The 19,526-nt window shown below is 41.4% G+C and overlaps 1 protein-coding gene across 5 annotated transcripts in view; it reads left to right on the forward strand.

Moving 5' to 3' along the window:
• Nucleotides 1-1,092: 1,092 nt before the first annotated feature.
• clip1a (CAP-GLY domain containing linker protein 1a) overlaps nt 1,093-19,526 on the forward strand; it is a 128,939-nt gene continuing 110,505 nt past the window's right edge. For 2 of the 5 annotated variants that reach the window (XM_055655703.1, XM_055655704.1), the window contains exon 1: nt 1,093-1,359. The gene's annotated coding sequence lies outside the window, so the exon portion shown is untranslated. The remainder of the gene's footprint in view (nt 1,360-19,526) is intronic. The other 3 variants (XM_055655705.1, XM_055655707.1, XM_055655706.1) reach the window with 2 other exon arrangements.

Consider the following 19,526-nt stretch of genomic DNA (forward strand, 5'->3'; position numbering starts at 1 on the left):
AGATTTATCACTGAGACTTTTTAGATGCCAAAGGAATCGAGAAAAAACACAAATAATGCCTTAGTTGATGAAATGCAGTGAGCAAACGGCCAATGTTCGCTAAGCACTCTGGCTGTTGTTGTCCCTTCAGCTCTCGCTTCTATCTACCGTCATTTCTCCTCACTTTTGGAATTCTGAAGTAGGCTAAATGTCTCACGCTTATCCTGATTTCCATAATTATTTACAGTGCAAAAATTGACAATTTCGGCGGGTTTTAACGGGCCCGCTACGTTGGAAACAATGGTAAGTGCCTACCTGCAGTTCATCGCGTGTACTCCACTTGGAGTAGCGTAGCAACAGTACGGGTCATGGGTTGTGACCCGACTGCCGTGAAACCTCCCTATAGCAAGGATGTCCTTCCTCAAATTAGGAGACTAAAACTGCACCCAATAATCCAGATGTGGTCTCACCAGGGCCCTGTAAAATTGCAGAATGTACCGAGTTACAGTGAAAAGCTACTTTAGTGTACTATCCAGTCAAAGAAAATACTATACATGATTATAATCAAGCCGTCTAAAGTACAGATAATGGACACAGCATTTAGTGCAAGTTAAAGTCCGATCTACAGATAGTTCACAGGTCTCTCGTGTGGTAGATGAGAGGTCAGGATCGCATTTTGTGAGAGGACGGTTCACTTGGGAAGAAAGTTAAAAGACACTTGGACAGGTACATGGATAGGAAAGGGTTGGAGGGATAGAGACCAAACGCGGGTAAACGGGACTAGCTTGGATAAGGCATGAATGATGTGTGCAGATGCTAGTTTACACCGAAGATAGCCACATGTTGGAATAACTCAGGCTGCATCTCTGGATCATAGAAGGAATGGGTGATGGTTCGGGTCGAGTCTGAAGAAGGGTCTCGACTCGAAACGTCACCCATTCCATTCCTTCGCTCCAGAGATGTTGCCAGACCCGTTGAGTTACTCCAACATTTTGCGTCTTTCTTTGGGACACGAACGAGTTGGGCCGAAGGGCGTGTTTCCCTGCTGTGTGACTATAAAACACGCAAAAAGAACCGCCTACACTTCTCAGCTGGCGCTCACGTCCAGTAAGTATCTATCCTCCTTGCACTGAAGGCACATCCAGGGGCCGGCGCTGCTACCCCCAAGGTGCGGGCTGAGAGCGGCCGGTTGCCCTCCGTGAGGCGCCGTTGTCCATGAGGCGCGGGCTGAGAGCGGCCGCTCCCCCGCCTCTCCCTCGCGCTGCCGCGGGGCTGGCGGGCGGACAGGTTCTGACGTCAGGCCGCCCTCCTGCTGCGTGAGGTCTGTGTTGTGCCGGGTTCGCGAGAGCGGCGGCCCGTCGAAGTCGTCGCGAGTCTGAGGTAAGTTGGACCCTGAGCTCGCAGCACCGAGCGCGGCCGGTCCCGGGCTGGCAAGCCGGCATTTGGTCGGGAATAGGGCCGCGGGGGGAGAAAGGGGAACGATGATGGGCCTCGGCTAATTGTTGAAGCCTTTCAAGAGGGGTGGTAAGGTAACTGGGAAAGTAAGAGTGTCACTGACACCTGATGCTGGGTGCGGACTAACACAGTTATGGTCTTAATATTTGAGCAAAAAGTCAGGGCATTTAAAATGTTCGTGGAAGAGTCTCTGTCTCTCTCGCTCTTCCTACCAAAGATACTAGAGGAGCTCCTCTATAATCTTTGCTTCCTACCACTCCCTTCCACACCCAGGCGTCCAGTACTATTTTGTAAGAAGCCAAACTGCACCATGCTCGCCCACAGTCACTTGAACTTCCTGCAGTTACTTAGAGATATTTTATTCCTTCGAGAGAGTTTATTTTTTCAAAGTTTACAGTGTTTTGATACCTGAACTGAGATGCCAGTCAGATGACCCGGCCTGTGCCACCTCACACGCACACTCTTGACTTCAGTTTCTGGCAGCTTCTGCTCCCGCACTTTTCCTTTGGAGCTTTTGAAGTTCAGAGCATAGTTACATTTCGAATCCATTGCAGACTGTGTCAGAACCATATCCACAGAGAAAAAAACAATCAAGTTTCACCATCTCAATGACATAAGGCCGAGCATTTTAGAAAGAACGATCCCCCTTTTTTCTTTAAATTTTAATGTGGCCGTGAAAACGTTTAACTCTTTTGACATTTTAGATAAGTATTATTAGAGTTGAGATTACACATTGTGGAAAATGTGGTTCATGTGATCTGCTGGTCTTTTAACCGGCTGGTCTATTTGTATCTAGTTTTGGATTTCTTTCTGTTAGTTATTATTCAAATATATAAATTGTGGAAGTCTATCTTTTTTGCAAAACTTTTAAACTTTTTTTGCAAAATTACAAGTTCTTAAGATTCCATGCATATTATTAGAATTATTGTCTGAAACAACATCTTGATTCTTAAAAAATGTTTTTACCTTTTAGAAACGTTTTTTCTGCCAATCTTAATCTGTAAAAATGGGACAAAAGAAAATATCTTGCAATAAGAATTACAAAATTGGATTCTTATGGAATTCCTGAATTGGTGGGTGTATGCAAAGAAGCTGCCAAACTGGAAATCAGAGCTCCTATTGAGAGAGACCAGTAAAACAGGTCATTAATTTGCACTGCCTTCCAACATGTTCCTGAACGATGAAAATAAAATGAATAAAATGCCATCTGTTCTTCTCGGAAGGTTAAAAGTGGAGGAAAGCAATGAAATGAGTAATACGTAATGAAAATAGAAGAAATGATGGAAATACTCAGATTGTGCTTATTTAGAGAAAATAGTAATTGTTTCAGAGCTATAGCCTATTATCTGAAGGTGAAGTGTATAAATTTATAACTGAGATAGAATTTTAGTGTTAATATATCCAAATTCTGCATTAAGGGAGCATGTGGATGAAACTTGACGACCAATGCTGATGATGTACAGTAAAATAATATTTGAAAGTAATTATCACTGATAGATAAAAATATCTTTATAAATAGCCTAAATTTGGGTGTAGGGGAGTAGCATTGTAAAGTTTTCACTTTGTTCCAATGGTTGGGAACATTGATGTTCTGATGTAAATCAATAACATTTCAGGATGAGGTGGACTGAATAGTGAAATGAGTGGATGAATGCACTTTGGGAGATTTAATGAAGAATGAAAAAATACCGAATTGCATAATGTAAAAATTGCAGATGAACATAGAAACTTCAATTCCTGTTTATACAAATCCTTAAAAGGTTGCAGAAAGGTTGATTAAAAAGCAGATGGGTTGCCCACATTTATAAATAGCAGTAAAGAGATCATATTGAACTTTGTGAAGTCTCAAGTTTGGCTTCAGATTAATTATTATACCTTCTGGATACCACTCTTCAGGAAAGATATAAAAATCTCAGAAAGGGAACAGAGACAGTTAATATAATGGCATTTGAACTGCAAAATGTGGTGTCCCAGCCACCAAAGTGATCTATAGGAGTCGCTGTCTCAAAAATGCAGCCAACATCATCAGAGACCCACACTGCAGGCGGACTGATTTGAGTTTTATATATATAATATAATAGATTTTATTTATCCTCTGAACTGAAGTAATGTTAATTCTAACAAATATCATTGCATGCTTAAACTTACAATGCTTTCATCAAGATTTTATGAACACATCATGCTCAAAAGAGCATTCAACTACAGCTATGCCCTATCTGTGTTCCTCCCGCCTTCTGAATCATTAATCTGAAAGCTAGATGTTTTGCATGGCGCTGTGCTTTCATGTAAACAACACCTATATCATTTACTGGACTACGTGGGGTCCCTTGTTCACAAGGGAGGGCTGGTCCCCCAACGCAATATTCCACCTCTCCACCAATACCAATATTGGTGGCCAGTAGAGGGGTGGGAGGGGGCGGGAGGGGGGCATTGTGGACCACTAGTATGGGTGTTGTGGGCTGAAGGGACTGGTTTCCAGAGGGCTAGTATGGACATTGTGGGCCAAATGGATTCTTGCGGTGGCAGCTCAGTCACTCAAGCCTGATGTGCTGGCAGCTCACTCACGGCTGGTGGGCTGGCAGTTGACACGGCTATTCCTTGAAATTCCATTTCAAGCAGGGTGCAAGGCCACCAAATTCAAGTGCAGTTTCATACCACTTCATGCAGGGTGCAAGGCCAACAAATTCAAGTGCAGTTTCATACCATTTCAAGCAAGGTGCAGGGCCACCAAACTCAAGTGCAGTTTCCTACCACTTCAAGCAGGGTGCAGGGCCACCAAACTCAAGTGCAGTTTCATGCCATTTCAAGAAGGGTGCAAGGCCAACAAATTCAAGTGCAGTTTCATGCCATTTCAAGCAGGGTGAAACCACACTAAACACCACACTCACAGATCAGTAGACATTCAGTGTGTTCAATTGATTCACAGCTCAGACAGAGTCGTGACCTCTCCCTCCCCCATCTTGCAGAGACTGAGCCACACCCACACTTCCGGATTTTATAATCCCTCCCACCGGAAGGGGCTTGGCCTTCATGGCGTGATTGACATGAGAGAGATTCTCAACATTTTTTAAACACTAATAACACTTTTATTTTTCATTGATGGGAAGAATCCTCTTCACCTGATGAGCGGATGAGTAAGATGGCCAAAAATCACAGCCGTAAGTGGTAGCGTTTTATCCAAAATCAATATATAGTGCAAACAGGAAGTTGTCAAGTTTAGACTTTTAATCATTTGCCATTTCAAACCAACCATCACCAACCATTTGCTGTGCTTTATTTCAAACCAACCAACACCAAAATTCTAAAATCAATATACAGAACAACAGGAAGTCTTCAAGATCAGGCTTTTATAATATAGATAGCTCTGGGATTACCGGTACGTTGAAGACAATGTATTATAAATAATCCATCACAACATAAAATAAAGTATCCATCATCTTAACTTTTTACTAAGGTATTAAAATGAATGTGTTTGCTTTTGCATGTTTTATAACTAGATAAACCAAGATTCTATCTGGCAAGTTCTAATCACTTGCTATATAATATAATGAAAACTCAATTTATTTTAAAGAACTTACCAATTGTTATTAAACATGAAGCTATCCACCTGCCCAGTCACATTTATTGTATCATAACTGGAACGCTGCACAATTCAATTTAAATTTTGTATTGAAAAATTCTTTAAGTGAATTGGAGGAGGAAGGGAGAACAAAACCTGCAGATTTCCTTTTTATTTTTGAAAGGGTATCCACCCTACATCACATTAATTGTCGATAAAACTAATAGACAAGTATGACAAATTGTTCAAAATCATTATTTTCCTTTTCCTTTGTATACAATGCAACTGGTTAAAGCATGGAGAAATATTTATAGTGTTTAAGAAGGAACTGCAGGTGCTGGAAAATCAAAGGTACACAAAAATGCTGGAGAAACTCAGCGGGTGCAGCAGCATCTATGGAGCGAAGGAAATAGGCAACGTTTCGGGCCGAAACCCTTCTTCAGACTGAAGACTGAAAGGTTTCAGCCCGAAACGTTGCCTATTTCCTTCGCTCCTTAGATGATGCTGCACCCGCTGAGTTTCTCCAGCTTTTTTGTGTACCTGAGAAATATGTATATATCTTTATATTCAGACACCAATGCTCAGCAATTAATATGTTGTGTTTAAAAATAAGACAAATTTTACCTTATGCTGTTTTGTCAATGAAGGTAAAAAAATCTACTAGTTGCTCTGGTCAAACAAAATATATAGAAGCAAATATGGATAGTGATTGCATTAACCTTTAAAATAACTAACATTATGTGAGGAACTCAGGGGTGAAAATCTCTTTGCAAACCCAGTACAGGTGCACAACCTTTTATCCGGTGTTCCAGAAACCGAAAAACTCAGAAAACCGGCCATTTTTTCCAGATGTCGTCTGCGCACCAAAGCTCGCGTTTGGCGCCAAACTTGACCCGAAACGACCCACGGTCAACCCAGGTCTGTATTACTGCAGCGGCTGCCTCCTCCCCGGAGACCGGGAGACGCTTGAACATCGGTAAATCATTGCTTAAATGTTAGTCAGTTAGTTTGGAGGGCTTTTATGTGAAGGGGGGGTGAAGGGGTAAACTTTAATTCTTAGTCCCCTACCTGGTCGGAGAGGCGGGGAGCGGTCAATGCCTTACCGGGTCGCCGTGCAGTAAGCTCCGCAGCGCTGTGGCCGGTGGGGCCGCGGGCGTCGCCGGTTGTAGCTCCGACCCCGGCAACTCTACCCCTGGCTGCGAGGCGCTCCAAATCCAGCGCGGCCCGCGGCCGGACGCCCCAGCTCCGCGAATGTTGGAGCGTCGCTGGATTTGGAGCCGCGCAGCCAGGGGTAGAGTTGCCGGGGTCGGAGCTCCAACCGGTGCCGCCCGCGGCCGGACGGAGCCCCCAGCTCCGCGAGGTTGGGAGTCGCCGACCAGGTAGGGGACTAAGAATTAAAGTTTCCCCCTTCACCCCTACTCCACCACCACCACATAAAATCCCTCCAAACTAACTGACTAACATTTATGCAATGATTCTCCCAGTCTCCGGGGAGGAGGCAGCTGCTCGAGACTTTTCAAGCCGCCCACGCTACCTACCTAATCTACGCTAAAAATCTTCCATTCGGAAATCCGAAAATGTCCGAAATCCGACAAGTGTCTGGTCCCAAGGCTTTCGGATAAAAGGTGGTGCACCTGTACTCCCAAATACTATCAAAGTTGTGTTGCAGTTTAACGGCAAACATGCATAGCTGCTTGTAAAAATAACTATTCTATTTTAATTTGGGATGGTGATCATCCAGAAATTAGGAAAGGCTTTGTCAGAATATATACATTTTGACACAAAATTTCCATTGGTTATTTATTTTAATTATATGCAGGGCATTGCAATATCTGCGTACTCCAAAAGAGCTTATGACAACGAGCCAGTGTCTTTGAAATGAAAGAGATTATCTCGTGGTTCAAAGTAGTGTTATTGTGGTTTGATGACGCCCATAAGTATAGCATGATAATATGATCACATGATTAGTTTCATAGTACAATATAGGGTTATAAAAGCTAAATCTGCTATTCTTATTATTGGGAACATGTAAAGTATATAATTAATCTACATTTATTACCTCAGAATGTAAATTTTAGAAGACGGGTTATGAAGTAGGAGTGATGTGCTTCGTAAATGGTTGAAGATCATTCTGAAGGAGACTATATTCTAATTCTGTAATTTTTCTCAGATCTTGCATTAGTAATATATAGATATTGCTTTGCAATATGATAAAGAATCGAGTGATTTGAAACAGTAAATATATTTTTTAAATTTAAACATGCAGTTTGGCCTGGTAAACGTAGCCTGTTGCTGCTTTTTTTTATTGACAACATTTATAATTTTTCTAACAGATGCATGGATTTTTAATTTAAATTTTGCTTTCAGTTAAAAATTATCATCGGCCTGTTTTGATGTTAGTGGCTGCCAATTTTTAATCGTTTTTAGTTGGGATATTTAGGATGTGAAAAGGCTATTATTGCTCGGTTTTAGTTGCCATATGGTGAGGATGGGCCATTTTGAATTGCTAAAGTGAACACTCAGGTCGGAGTGGGTGATGAATGATGAATGAAAGTTGGCATTTATCAAAATGTGTGTATGATTTGAAAGTAAATGTGCTGGCAAAGGAAGCACCTGGATTAGGTGAAATATTCTGATTGATGTGGGCCTATCTCAGTATTGCAGTTGTGTTCACAGAGGTGGCTGCTGGTTATATTTGTACACCTTTTTTGTACAAGCAATGTAGGTGGTGAAGAGACATTGAGGAGCCATGTGTCAGTATTAGGAGCCATGTATCTTCTAAAACTAATTCACTTGTACCATGAGTATTTTTCTGGACACATTGTTTGGTTACTGTGATTGTGATTATGTGGCATTAATTGGATGTATGTATTTTTCTGTAATTGGAACTGTTCATTGCATGGCTGTTTATGTTACCGATATTGTGCCATTTCTAATCTAAATCCTGAATATTGTCTAGATCCTTCTGTGGTCATTGCTAGCAAACAAGTATTTGAGTTGGGTCATTGTAATGCAGCTGAAAATGGTTGACTGAATGCACTATCACGAGGAAGTTTTCTGATATGCTGAGATTGTGAAGATTGCCACTGACAATCATGTTACCTAATGGTCTGCCAAATATGACTGCACCCACTCAAGTTTATTTTCCTTTTGACTTGCATAATCCACGAGCTATTTTTATCAGGGCTATTTGTTGCCATAGTCAGATACTGCTTGATGTTGATGTTATTATTTCTCAAGCATTCAGCATTCATGTTAATGCCTTGTGTTCTGTCAAACTACTTCCTCAGTTAGGTGATTCAAGCCGAACATTGTTTCCAATAAAGATTTGGAAAAAATATTTAGTTTTAAGACTTTTCTCCTGAGTCGAAGGTATAATCGAGAAGAGAGACATTAAATGCTGGAATAACTCAGCAGGGTATGCAGCATCTCTGGAGAGAAGGAATAGGTGATGTTTCGGGACGAGAGGGTCTCAACCCAAAACATCACCTATTCCTTCTCTGCAGAGATGCTGCCTGTCCCGCTAAGTTACTCCAGCATTTTGTGTCTATCTTCGGTTTAAACCAGCATATGCAGCATAAACAGTATCATTGACAAATTGTGTATGCCACGTACCACTGTTTCTGCCAATGAGATAAGTATTGCAAGTGATACGGAGTAAAAAATAAATTATATAATTAATTAGAATCCAAGAGTGTTTGCACTGAAACAGAATAAATGAAATTCTTACTTACAGCAGCATAACAGATATGTAAACACTACTTGTATTCAACATAATAAACATATAAAAAGTTCAATAAATTTAAAAACAAAAACAATTGGTGCAAAACAAATGCCCAAAGTTCCTAGTCCAACCAAGATAGTTTGTAGTTTAGTTAGTGTTCCTGTTTGGAAGAAGCTGTTCCTGACCGTGGAGGTCACAGTTTTCAGGCTCCCATACCATCTTCCTGATGGCAAGTGTGAAACAAAGAGTGTGGCCAGAGTGGTGCAAGTCCTTGATCATGCTGGCTGACATTTTTAATACAACGCCTTCTATAGATCCCTTCAACGGTGGGGAGCTCGGTACCCATGATGGATCAGGCCGTGTCCACTACTTTTTGTAATCTCCTTTGTTCCTGGGTGTTCGACTTGCAGAATCAGGCCATGATGCAACCAGTCAAAATGCTCTCCAACATCCGTAGAAGTTCAGGAGAGTATTTGGCGACATACTGAATTTTCTCAATCTTCTAAGGAAGTAGAGGCGTTGATGTGCTTTCTATATGATTTCATCAATGTGCTTGATCCAGGATAGACCTTCAGAGAATTGCTTGCCCAGGAACTTGAAATGTTGAAATGCCACCACCGACCCATTGATGAAGACGGGTTCATAGATCCTCATCCTTTCTCTTCTAAAGTTGACAATCAGTTCCTTGGTCTTACAGATGTTGAGAGCAGGATGGTTGTTCTGGTACAATTGCATGGATGTATTACAATGTATATTTAGAATATTTACATAGTGTATAACCTCCATTATTTCTTGAGTTTGGGTAAAAGCTATGTTCAGTTTCAGAAAATTGATTTATTACTGTTAAACTGTTCTTTTGTCAATCTAAATTCAAGAAAGCTTGATTCAAACACTTGTTGCTGTTGAAATCGATTCTTTATTCAGCGCTGGATAATTATCTGAACCTTCCAACACAGAGGCAGGTCCAAAGAGTTAGTGACTCAGACCATTACCTCAAAAGTACAACCGCTTCTTTGTAACATAGGAAGGTCACAAATCCATCAATGTGATTCTTTCCTTTCCAAGCAACTACTCCCCTTAACACGCATCCTATATCTTATTTCAATCTCATTATAATTTAACATAGCCAAAGCTAGCTAACTACAGAGTCTATTATATTTCAGCCTTGAAATCTGTCTCGAATTCAGCATAAACAGCCATAACCCTCCATCTATATGTCACACTCGGTGCTCAGGAATGTGCCATAGAGAAAGAGCAAATGATCACTGGCCTGAGAAGAGATTCAGTGAAATGATCACTGGCCTGAGATTCAGCAACCCATTTTTCAACACAAAATTATATTAAATACAATTTCCTCCAGCGTTATAATTGCCTCAAAGCAATAAACTAAGCTATGCAGGTTCAGATTAGCGTTTCTATGTTTTGATTCATCTGTTCACTATATGTGTTTCTTTGTACTTTATTTCTTGCAGAGACATGTGTTTCTGCAAACCTTAAGCTTTTCTCTTGCAAATTACCCAGCCCATACATATGTAATTATCCGAGAGGTTCTATAATATAATATTTCTTCATTACAAACAATTATGATAGCCATGTTCTTAACAATGCGGTTTAAAATTTATAGATTTGACTAATATTATGAAAGTACAGGAAACAACCTATTCGTCTGTCTACCCCATTCCATGTAGTTGACAGATAAAACTGGATTAAACTCAAAACTAGTGAGGAGCAAACAATTGTAAAACTTGTTTGTAATTTTAGTGGATCAAAACTAATCCAGGAGATTACATTCATTCTGATTTTTATTGTTTTATGAAATCAGAAAAGGATTTAGTTTCTTTTAAGGACCATAGCAAATTAGTGCTCACTGTACAAAACAGTAGACTCCTAACTAACCTTGCCATTCATTCCATGAATTTTAATTATCATGGTCGTTCATGTAAAAAAAGGAATTGAATGCCTTTTCTGAGTCCATAAAATCTGCACTTATTGACATTCTGTTGTCTACTATTCGGATTACTTCAAGTAAAAAATCAATATCCTTCCCTTCAAAAATCCACATTGACTTCTTCTAATGGACTTGGATTTCTTTAACTGTTGAATCATTTTGTCCTCGTCTTGATTTCTGATAACTTGCCACCACCAGAGGTTCTAATTCCATTAGTTTTTAAATGGTTATGGAAAAGGTTGGACTGCTCCACAAATTGGGTGAGAAAATGTTGAAGACATTGGGAGGATTTTTTTCGTATCTCGGGATTCCAGAGGGATGGATCTCTGGCAAGTGGGAGATTTTTTAAAAAATGAAGTGGAGAGTGCTCAAGGACAGTATATTTCTGTTAGAATGAAGGGCAAGGCTGGCAGGATTTGAGAATCGTGGTTGACGAGGGATATTGAGGCACTGGTTTGGAGAAAGCATGTGGTCTATGTCAAGTATAGTTAACTTATAGCATAAGAGATGTTGGTGTTACCTTAAGAGGGACACCAAGAGGGCAAAAGGAGGACAAGACAGTTCAGGCAGATAAGATGTATGAGAATCCCAAGAGATTTTACAAGTATATTAAGAGCAAACTAGGGAGAGATCCTTTTTTTTAAGGATCGATGTGGTTGCCCATGTGTAGAGCTGCTGGAAATGGGCATGGTGTTATCAGACAAGGTCTCATCTGTATTTACATAGATAATGTTCTGGAAGCTACGGAATTAAGTGAAATGAAGAGTGATGTATTAAAACATTTCCACATAGTCATAAAGCATATTAAGGTGGATAAATCACCAGGTCCTGAACAAATGTATGCTTGGACATTGTGGGATTCTAGGGAAGAAATTGGAGGGATATTTGTATCTTTGTTAGTCATCGGTAAGGTGCCAGAGGCCCCAAGAGTGACTAATTTTGTGCTTTTATTTAAGAAGAGCTGAAGGGCAAGCAAGTGAACTACAGGCTAATGAGTCTAGCATCAGTGGTGGGAAAGTTACTGATGTGGATTCTGGGAGACAGAATCAATCATTATTTGGAATGGCAAGGATTGATTAGGGATTGTCAGTACGGCTTTGTTCATGGAAAATCATTTCACACCAACGTAACTAAGTCTTTTTAAAAAGTTGACAAAGAGTCTGAAGAAGGGTCTCGACCAGAAACGCCACCAATTCCTTTTCTCCCGAGATGCTGCCTGACCCGCTGAGTTACACCAGCTTTTTGTGTCTATCTTCAAAGAGGATTGATGATGGCAGGATAGTGGATACTATTTACATATACCTCAGGAAGGCCTTTGGAAAAGGTCCCACACCATCGACGAGTCAGGAAGTTTAGATCACACATCAACCAGGGTGATCTACCCAATTGGATACAAAATTGGCTTGTTAAAATAAGTAGGTGTAGTGAAGGTACACAAAAATGCTGGAGAAACTCAGCGGGTGCAGCAGCATCTATGGAGCGAAGGAAATGGGTGACTTTTCGGGCCGAAACCCTTCTTCAGACTAAAATAAACTTTTTCTCTCAATGATGGAATATGCTGCAAGAGGAAGCTTTAAGGTGGACCAATTGCATTGTTTAAAAGACATTTGGACAGGTAAATGGATAGAATGATTTAGAGGGATATGGGCTAAATGCACATATGGGATTAGCTCAGAAAGTCATCTTGGTCGGCACGGACCAGTTGGACCAAAGGGCCTGTTTCGTGCTGTATAACCCTCTCTCACATTGGACTAACGGGTCTTGAATTTACTCTCTCACCAATCACAAAATAATAGTACTCTTCTCTGATCTTGAATAAAGATGCCTATAATAATTTAGTGACCTCATTGATAACTTCATCCTTTCCAGCTCCTATGAAATATCTCTTCAACAGGACCTCTGGCATCTGGCGACTGAACTGTCACCAAGCTGGTAGAGCAAACAATCGCACAAAAGTTTTTCCTTGCAGCAAACCATGAAGAGAAAAACAAAATTTGTTTTTAAAACTTAAATATTGAAACTAAAATTAGGCTTAACTACCATATTTACAGGATATTTTACTGTGAGTATTCTCTAATTACTTCATATCAATTTGTGAATTTTTCATAATTTATTTGGTGACAACTTCAAGAGATTCAGAGAGTTTATTGTCATGTCACAGATAGGACAATGACATTCTTGCTTTGCTTCAGCATAACAGAATATAGTAGGCATGAATACAGAACAGATCTGTGTGTCCATATACCATTATATAAATATATACACACATGGATAAATTAACAGATAAAGTGCAAATAAACAGATAATGGGCTATCAATGTTCAGAGTTTTATTTGAGGAGTTTAATAGCCTGATGGCTGTGGGGAAGTAGCTATTCCTGAACCTGGACATTGTTGTCTTCAGGCTCCTGTACCTTCTACCTGAAGGTAGCAGGGAGATGAGTGTGTGGCCAGGATGGTGTGGGTCCTTGATGATGCTGCCAGCCTTTTTGAGGCAGCGACTGCGATAGATCCCCTCGATGGTAGGGAGGTCAGAGCCGATGACGGACTGGGCAGTGTTTACTACTTTTTGTAGTCTTTTCCATTCCTGGGCGCTCAAGTTGCCGAACCAAGCCACGATGCAACTGGTCGGCATGATTTCTACTGTGCACCTGTAGAAGTTAGTCTTCCTTGACATACCGACCGTAATCTTCTCAGGAGGGCTTAATAATTGTCTGCCCAATTCTTAATATTCTGCCCAACTTTGCAGGAGGGCAGAATAATTGTCAGCAATTTTAGGGTTGCTGTGTTAAATTATGTTTTGGGAATTCAAATGTTACTATCGATCTTATGTTGTAATGGTAGACGGCAGCAAAAAGTTTTGACATCGCTATCATTGCAAAATTTAGGTCATATTTTCTGTAGTAAAATTATGAATTTCTGTGTTATCAGTATATTTTCAAATAACGGTAGACCTTAAAGAATTTTTAATACTAATAATTTGTTTGGTCAACCCAGGCAGCTGGACTCCCAGAACAGTACAAGTTTTCAGCAGTTGCTCTTCAGATATGTTTATATCAGATGACGACTTCCTGGGTAACCTGATCTATAAGTATTGGCCAATTTACATTTTAGACGTCTTTGAGATTGAAAAGTGTATATTTCTCATATGACAATGAAATACAACCATGAAATTCAAACTGTAGTTTTACAGGCATAATTAGATGCAATAACAACTAACTGAATAGAGTAACTAATAATTTATTATATATCTATGTAAATACGACCATGAGATTGCAAAAACCCAAGTACATAAAGCAACTACAGTAGTGTAAATTACATTACATATTACATAGCAAAGGGCAGTGGAGGCCAAATTACATAGCAAAGGGCAGTGGAGGCCAAATTACTGGATGGATTTAAGAGAGAGTTGGATAGAGCTCTAGGGGCTAGTGGAGTCAAGGGATATGGGGAGAAGGCAGGCACGGGTTATTGATACGGGATGATCAGCCATGATCACAATGAATGGCTGTGCTGGCTCGAAGGGCCGAATGGCCCCCTCCTGCACCTATTTTCTTTGTTTCTATGTATAATTGTGGTTTGGGTTGAGCAGGGTGCTTCAAGAACCTGATGGGAAGATTCTGTTCTAGAACCTGGAGGTAACTGTTTTGGGGCTTCTGTATCATCTTTCTGATGGTAGTAGTGAGAAGAGAACATGACCAGAGTTAGTGTAGGTTTTTTATATTAGCTGCTTCCTTGAGGCAGAGTTTTCTGTAGATCCCTTCAGTGGTGGGGAAGACAGTACAGAGTGACTCAATTTTCTTTGTGCAAGTGTATTAGCGTATTTGTATGTGTTGGCAATCAAGCATCCTGCATACTGCATCATAACTACTGAGGTAGGAGTAACCCTGATTTGGGGATTAGGTCCAATAGATCAAACATTTCCCACTTAGTCCTATAAATCAGTTCCACTCTTGCAGGAGGTTTGTTGGGTGTCAGGCACAGTCCAATAGATTGGGAGAAGTTTTGGGGCAGTGAGGCAGCCATGCTTACCGGTAGTCTTCACTGAGATTGGACTGCTTTGGATAGGATCACGGCTGACATGCCAACATGAAGCAAACATAAGATGGTGATGCATTTCAGCCAGCAGCCAAATTTGTGGAAGGTGCTCTAGTGTCCCTCCCAGTAGGTGTTAATAACCTTTTGTGAGATGGAAAAAGCCTGTATTATAGTGGTTGTTGCTGCTCTCTTATGGAATTGTCCTACAGTAAAATTCATGTCCATGTATCTGTAGATGGACAGAATCTGTCTCAGAAGAGCAGTTCCTTGCCCACTGAGAGGATGTGCTTGAAAAGATGCTGGTAATAAAAGCAGTTTGAAGATCAGGACCTCAAACTTATATAAAACCAGTGGTCTGCTCTGCAATGACCACTACCGTCCTTTCTGTTTCTGACACTTGACTACCTACAGCTGGCACCAAAAGATACTGTCTGTAAAATCCTCCCAATCCACTGGTAGGAAAGCAGATCAGTTTCTTTGAACTCTCTCAAGTCAAAATTTCCAGTCCAAACTGAATTGAGTAATTTCTATTGAATGGGCCATAATTTGCATGACACGCCAGCCTCCTAAAACAAACGCAACATTCCCACCTTTGTCATGAGAAAAGAATACCATGCAGGCAGTGGGAAATGTCACTTGAAAAATGGTAACATTTTTGTCCCCACAAAGTGGAGATGGAGCATTTGGTTCTGAGACCCTCAAGTTCATGTGTTGACCACTGACAGAAGCCTGTGGCAAACGGTGGAAGAAGTGCATCACCCCACAAACTACACACCTGGCTACACTATCAGATGATACGTGTCAATCTGTAATGGAGCCTGCAGGTCCCTCATCATTCACCTTGGAACTCTGAGACTGGAATTGAAAGTAGTCACGTTTATTGGTGTATGTACAAGTTCAGTTAGGTACAGGTACCTATGTAAGATCTTGCGGCAGCATCATGGTAACGTAGACTCAGACAGAATACAAATTAAATATAAATTAATTTTAAAGTATTCAATTTAACAAAAAGTTTAAGCAAAATAAGACATTAATGCATAACACAATTAGAAAACAAAACCCTCAGCTGTATCTATCTTATCACTTGCCAGGCTTTGTCCAGCACCCACCTCTCTTCCAGCTTTCTCCCCACACCTCTATCAGTCTGTAGTAGAGTCCCAAACCAAAATGTCACCCATCTGTGTTCTCTAGAGATACTATCTGACCAGCTGAGTTACAACACTTTGTCTTTTTAAGTTAACATCTTGTTAAAGTGCAATTACCTTTTGTATGCTATGCTTTTCTAATCCCTTCTGAACAGTGTTTGCATTAAACATTGGCTACTGTCTAAATAAAGCTTGCATGCATTGCACTGAGATTTATTTATTTTATTTACTTGTAATCCTTAACATAAATTATATTACCGCATTATGTAAACCATTGTATGTAGCAGGCAAATTGTTTGCCTGAACGTGTTTGGTAAAAACATGTAAATTGACTCTGACTCCCCTATAATTAAATGAAGGATAGAACTTGCAAGCATTTTGTCAATTAATCTAGATTGTTAGTTCCAATGCTAGGCCAAGATGCAATATTTAAAAAAAAGAGAAATAAATATAATTCATACTGGAAATATTGTTTGTGTCTTGAATTAAATCCAATATGCAATGTATTTTAATAATTTCTATGTTAGTGAATCAGAGTTCATGTACAGCACAGAAGGAAACCTAAAGGTTTCGCACTGTTATCAGCCAATCTTATGTCCCGCCTGCAACTGGTCCAAAACACCGCAGCGAGACTCCTGACGGGCACCCGAAAAAGGGACCACATCACCCCGATTCTCTCTCCACGGGCTCCCTGTGCGGTTCCGAATGAATTTCAAGAGAACAAAGAGGGAAGAGACAGAGACTTTAAGATTTTGCTTTCCACCACAGTGAGGAGGTGTTTGGTGAACTCACTGTGGTGGATGTTAAATTTGTGTTGATTGTGTGTTTTTGTCATTTTTTTAAATTATATGTATGACTGCAGGGAAACAAAATTTCGTTCAGACCGAAAGGTCTGAATGACAATAAACAAATATAATCTAATCTAATCTAAAGATCCTTCTTTATGTTTACAAAGCCCTTAACGGGCTTGCCCCCACCTACATCAAAAGTCTGCTTACCCACCACACCACCTCCAGGTCCCTCAAATCGGCCGACTTGGGGTTACTGACCATCCAACGTTATAGGCATAAGCTCAGGGGCGACCGCGCCTTTGCGGTTGCAGCTCCTCGGCTTTGGAACAGCATCCCTCTTCCCATCAGAACTGCCCCTTTCATCGACTTTGTCGAGACTTAAAACTCATCTTTCACGTCCTCTGAGGGAGGGCTATGTATGTATTTATTTATGTATGTACTTAATCTATGAACCACTGTAGTATAACGTTAGTACCTCCACCAATGTAAAGCACTTTGGTCAACGAGAGTTGTTTTTTAAATGTGCTATAGAAATAAAAGTGACTTGACTTGAAGTGACTAAAGGGTCATAGCGTGACCTACGTTGTAGTAAGGAATGCGGATGCTGGTTTAATCTGAAGATGGACACAAAATACTGGTGTAACACAGCGGGACATGCAGCATCTTTGGGTAGAAGGAATGGGTGACGTTTCCGGTCGAGACGTCTGAAGTATGGTCTCGACCCAAAATGTCACTCATTCCTTCTAACCAGAGATGCTGCCTGTCCTGCTGAGTTACTCCAGCATTTTGTGTCCATCGCGTGTCCATACCTATTGCAGTAGGCCCCCTCGGTTATGACTGACCATGCGTGATGCATCCTAGATGTTGGCTGCTTGCTCCAAACCTCAGCTGGAGCAGCGTCGGCTGCGACTGACGAGACCAATGCGGGAGTGACAGTCTCTGTGGCAAAAGTCACATTTGTGTGTGGTCTCTGGTTTGTTGAAGTTGCTGCGCTCCTTTCTATTGTACCTATACAGTAATCCCACTTAACCGCATTGACGATTCAGATACTTTCTTAGATGCTTCTTAAATGTCATGATAGTATCTGTCTCCACCACTATTTAAGGCAGCGCATTCCACACTCCAACCACCCTTTGTATGGGGGGAAAAACGCCCCCTCAAAAACTCTCTAAACCTCCTATCCCAAACCTTAAATCCATGCCCTGGGACAGACCCGCAAAAGGCAAAATGGATTTATTTTCTACCCTATCCCCCCCCCCCCCCCCCCCCCCCCCCCTTCATATTCCTCTGTAGGGTCACCCCTCAGTCTCTGTCCCATGGTAAATATTCCCAATCAATCCAGTTTAAGAATAAGGGGTAAGCCATTTATTAATAATAATACGTTTTATTTATGGGCGCCTTTCAAGAGTCTCAAGGACACCTTACAGAAATTTTGCAGGTAGAGGAAAAACATGTAAGGGGAATGAAATAAATAGTAGAGACATGACTAGTACACAAAGTAAAGACAGACGAGGAAACACTTTTTCTCACAGAGTTGTGAGCCTGTGGAATTTTCTGCGTCAGGGGCCGATTCTCTGGATACTTTCAAGAGAGAGCTAGATAGGGCTCTTAAAGATAACAGAGTCAGGGGATATAGGGAGAAGGCAGGAACGGGGTACTGATTGGGGATGATCAGCTCTGATCACATTGAATGGCGGTGCTGGCTCGAAGGACCGAATGACCTACTCCTATTGTCTATTGTTTATTGTCAGTCTCTCTGAAGAACCAAAATGCTCCAATCCTGGCATAATCCTGATGTATCTGCTCTGCATTTTCTCCAGTGCAATCGTCCTTCCTGTAATTGTGACCCGAACTGCACTCAATACTCCAAGTGTGCCTAACCGTTTTATAAAGCTGTACCGTGTCATTCCATCTCTTGTGTTCTGTGCCACAGCTAATAAAGACAAGTATCCATTATGTCTTATTCATCACATTTTGAACAAATGTCGTCTTAAATAGTCAAATATCTAATACTGCTGCAACTTCCAATTGGTTTGGACTAAAAACCTCTTTAGAAAGTAAAATTATGCACAGGTATTTACTAAAGGCAACTGTACTAAACACAATGTGCCCTCCATAATATACGTGAATCAGTGCGGGGTGGGTAGATGGCAGTGGCGTTGATTGAGATGGCAATCGGTGCGGAATGGATGGATTGAAGCAGGTGAATTAGTACGTGTTGTATGTAAAATTGTGAGGGGAGAGCACGGGGCATGTCAGTGGTGTTGATTGGGGGGATCAGTACAGGATGAATGGGGGTTTCAGTGCAGGATGAATGGGGTAGACAAAAATGCTGGAGAAACTCAGTGGGTAAGGCAACATCTCAGGAGCGAACGAAATAGGCAACGTTTCGGGTCGAGACCCTTCAGACTGTTTCCCCCCCCCCCCATTCTGGGGATCAGTACAGGATGAATGGGGGGGTGTCAGTACAATGTGGATCGGAGCGTCTGTGCAGGATAAATAAGGGGATCAGTACAGGATGTATGGGGGGGATCAGTACAGGATGAATGAGGGGTTCAGTATAGGATGAGTGGGGTGCTCAGTAAAAGATGAATGGGGAGATCACTACAGGATGGATGGGGGTATCAGTGCAGGGTAAATGGAGGGTGGGTCGGTCCGGGATGAATGGGGGTGAGAAGTGCAGGATGGATGGGAAGGGGGGTAAGTACAGGATGAATTGGGGTCCAGTGTAGGATGGACGGGGAGTGGCAGAAGAATCAATGCGAGGTGGATAGGGTGAATAGCGCAGGATGATTAGATGGGGGGGGATGCCAGTGAGGACTGAACAGAGGCAGGAATGGGGATCAGCGCGGGATGGAGAGGTGGGGTCTCAGGATAAGGGGGGGGGGG

The sequence above is a fragment of the Leucoraja erinacea genome, chromosome 25 (assembly GCF_028641065.1).
Source record: "Leucoraja erinacea ecotype New England chromosome 25, Leri_hhj_1, whole genome shotgun sequence".
NCBI lineage: Eukaryota > Metazoa > Chordata > Chondrichthyes > Rajiformes > Rajidae > Leucoraja > Leucoraja erinaceus.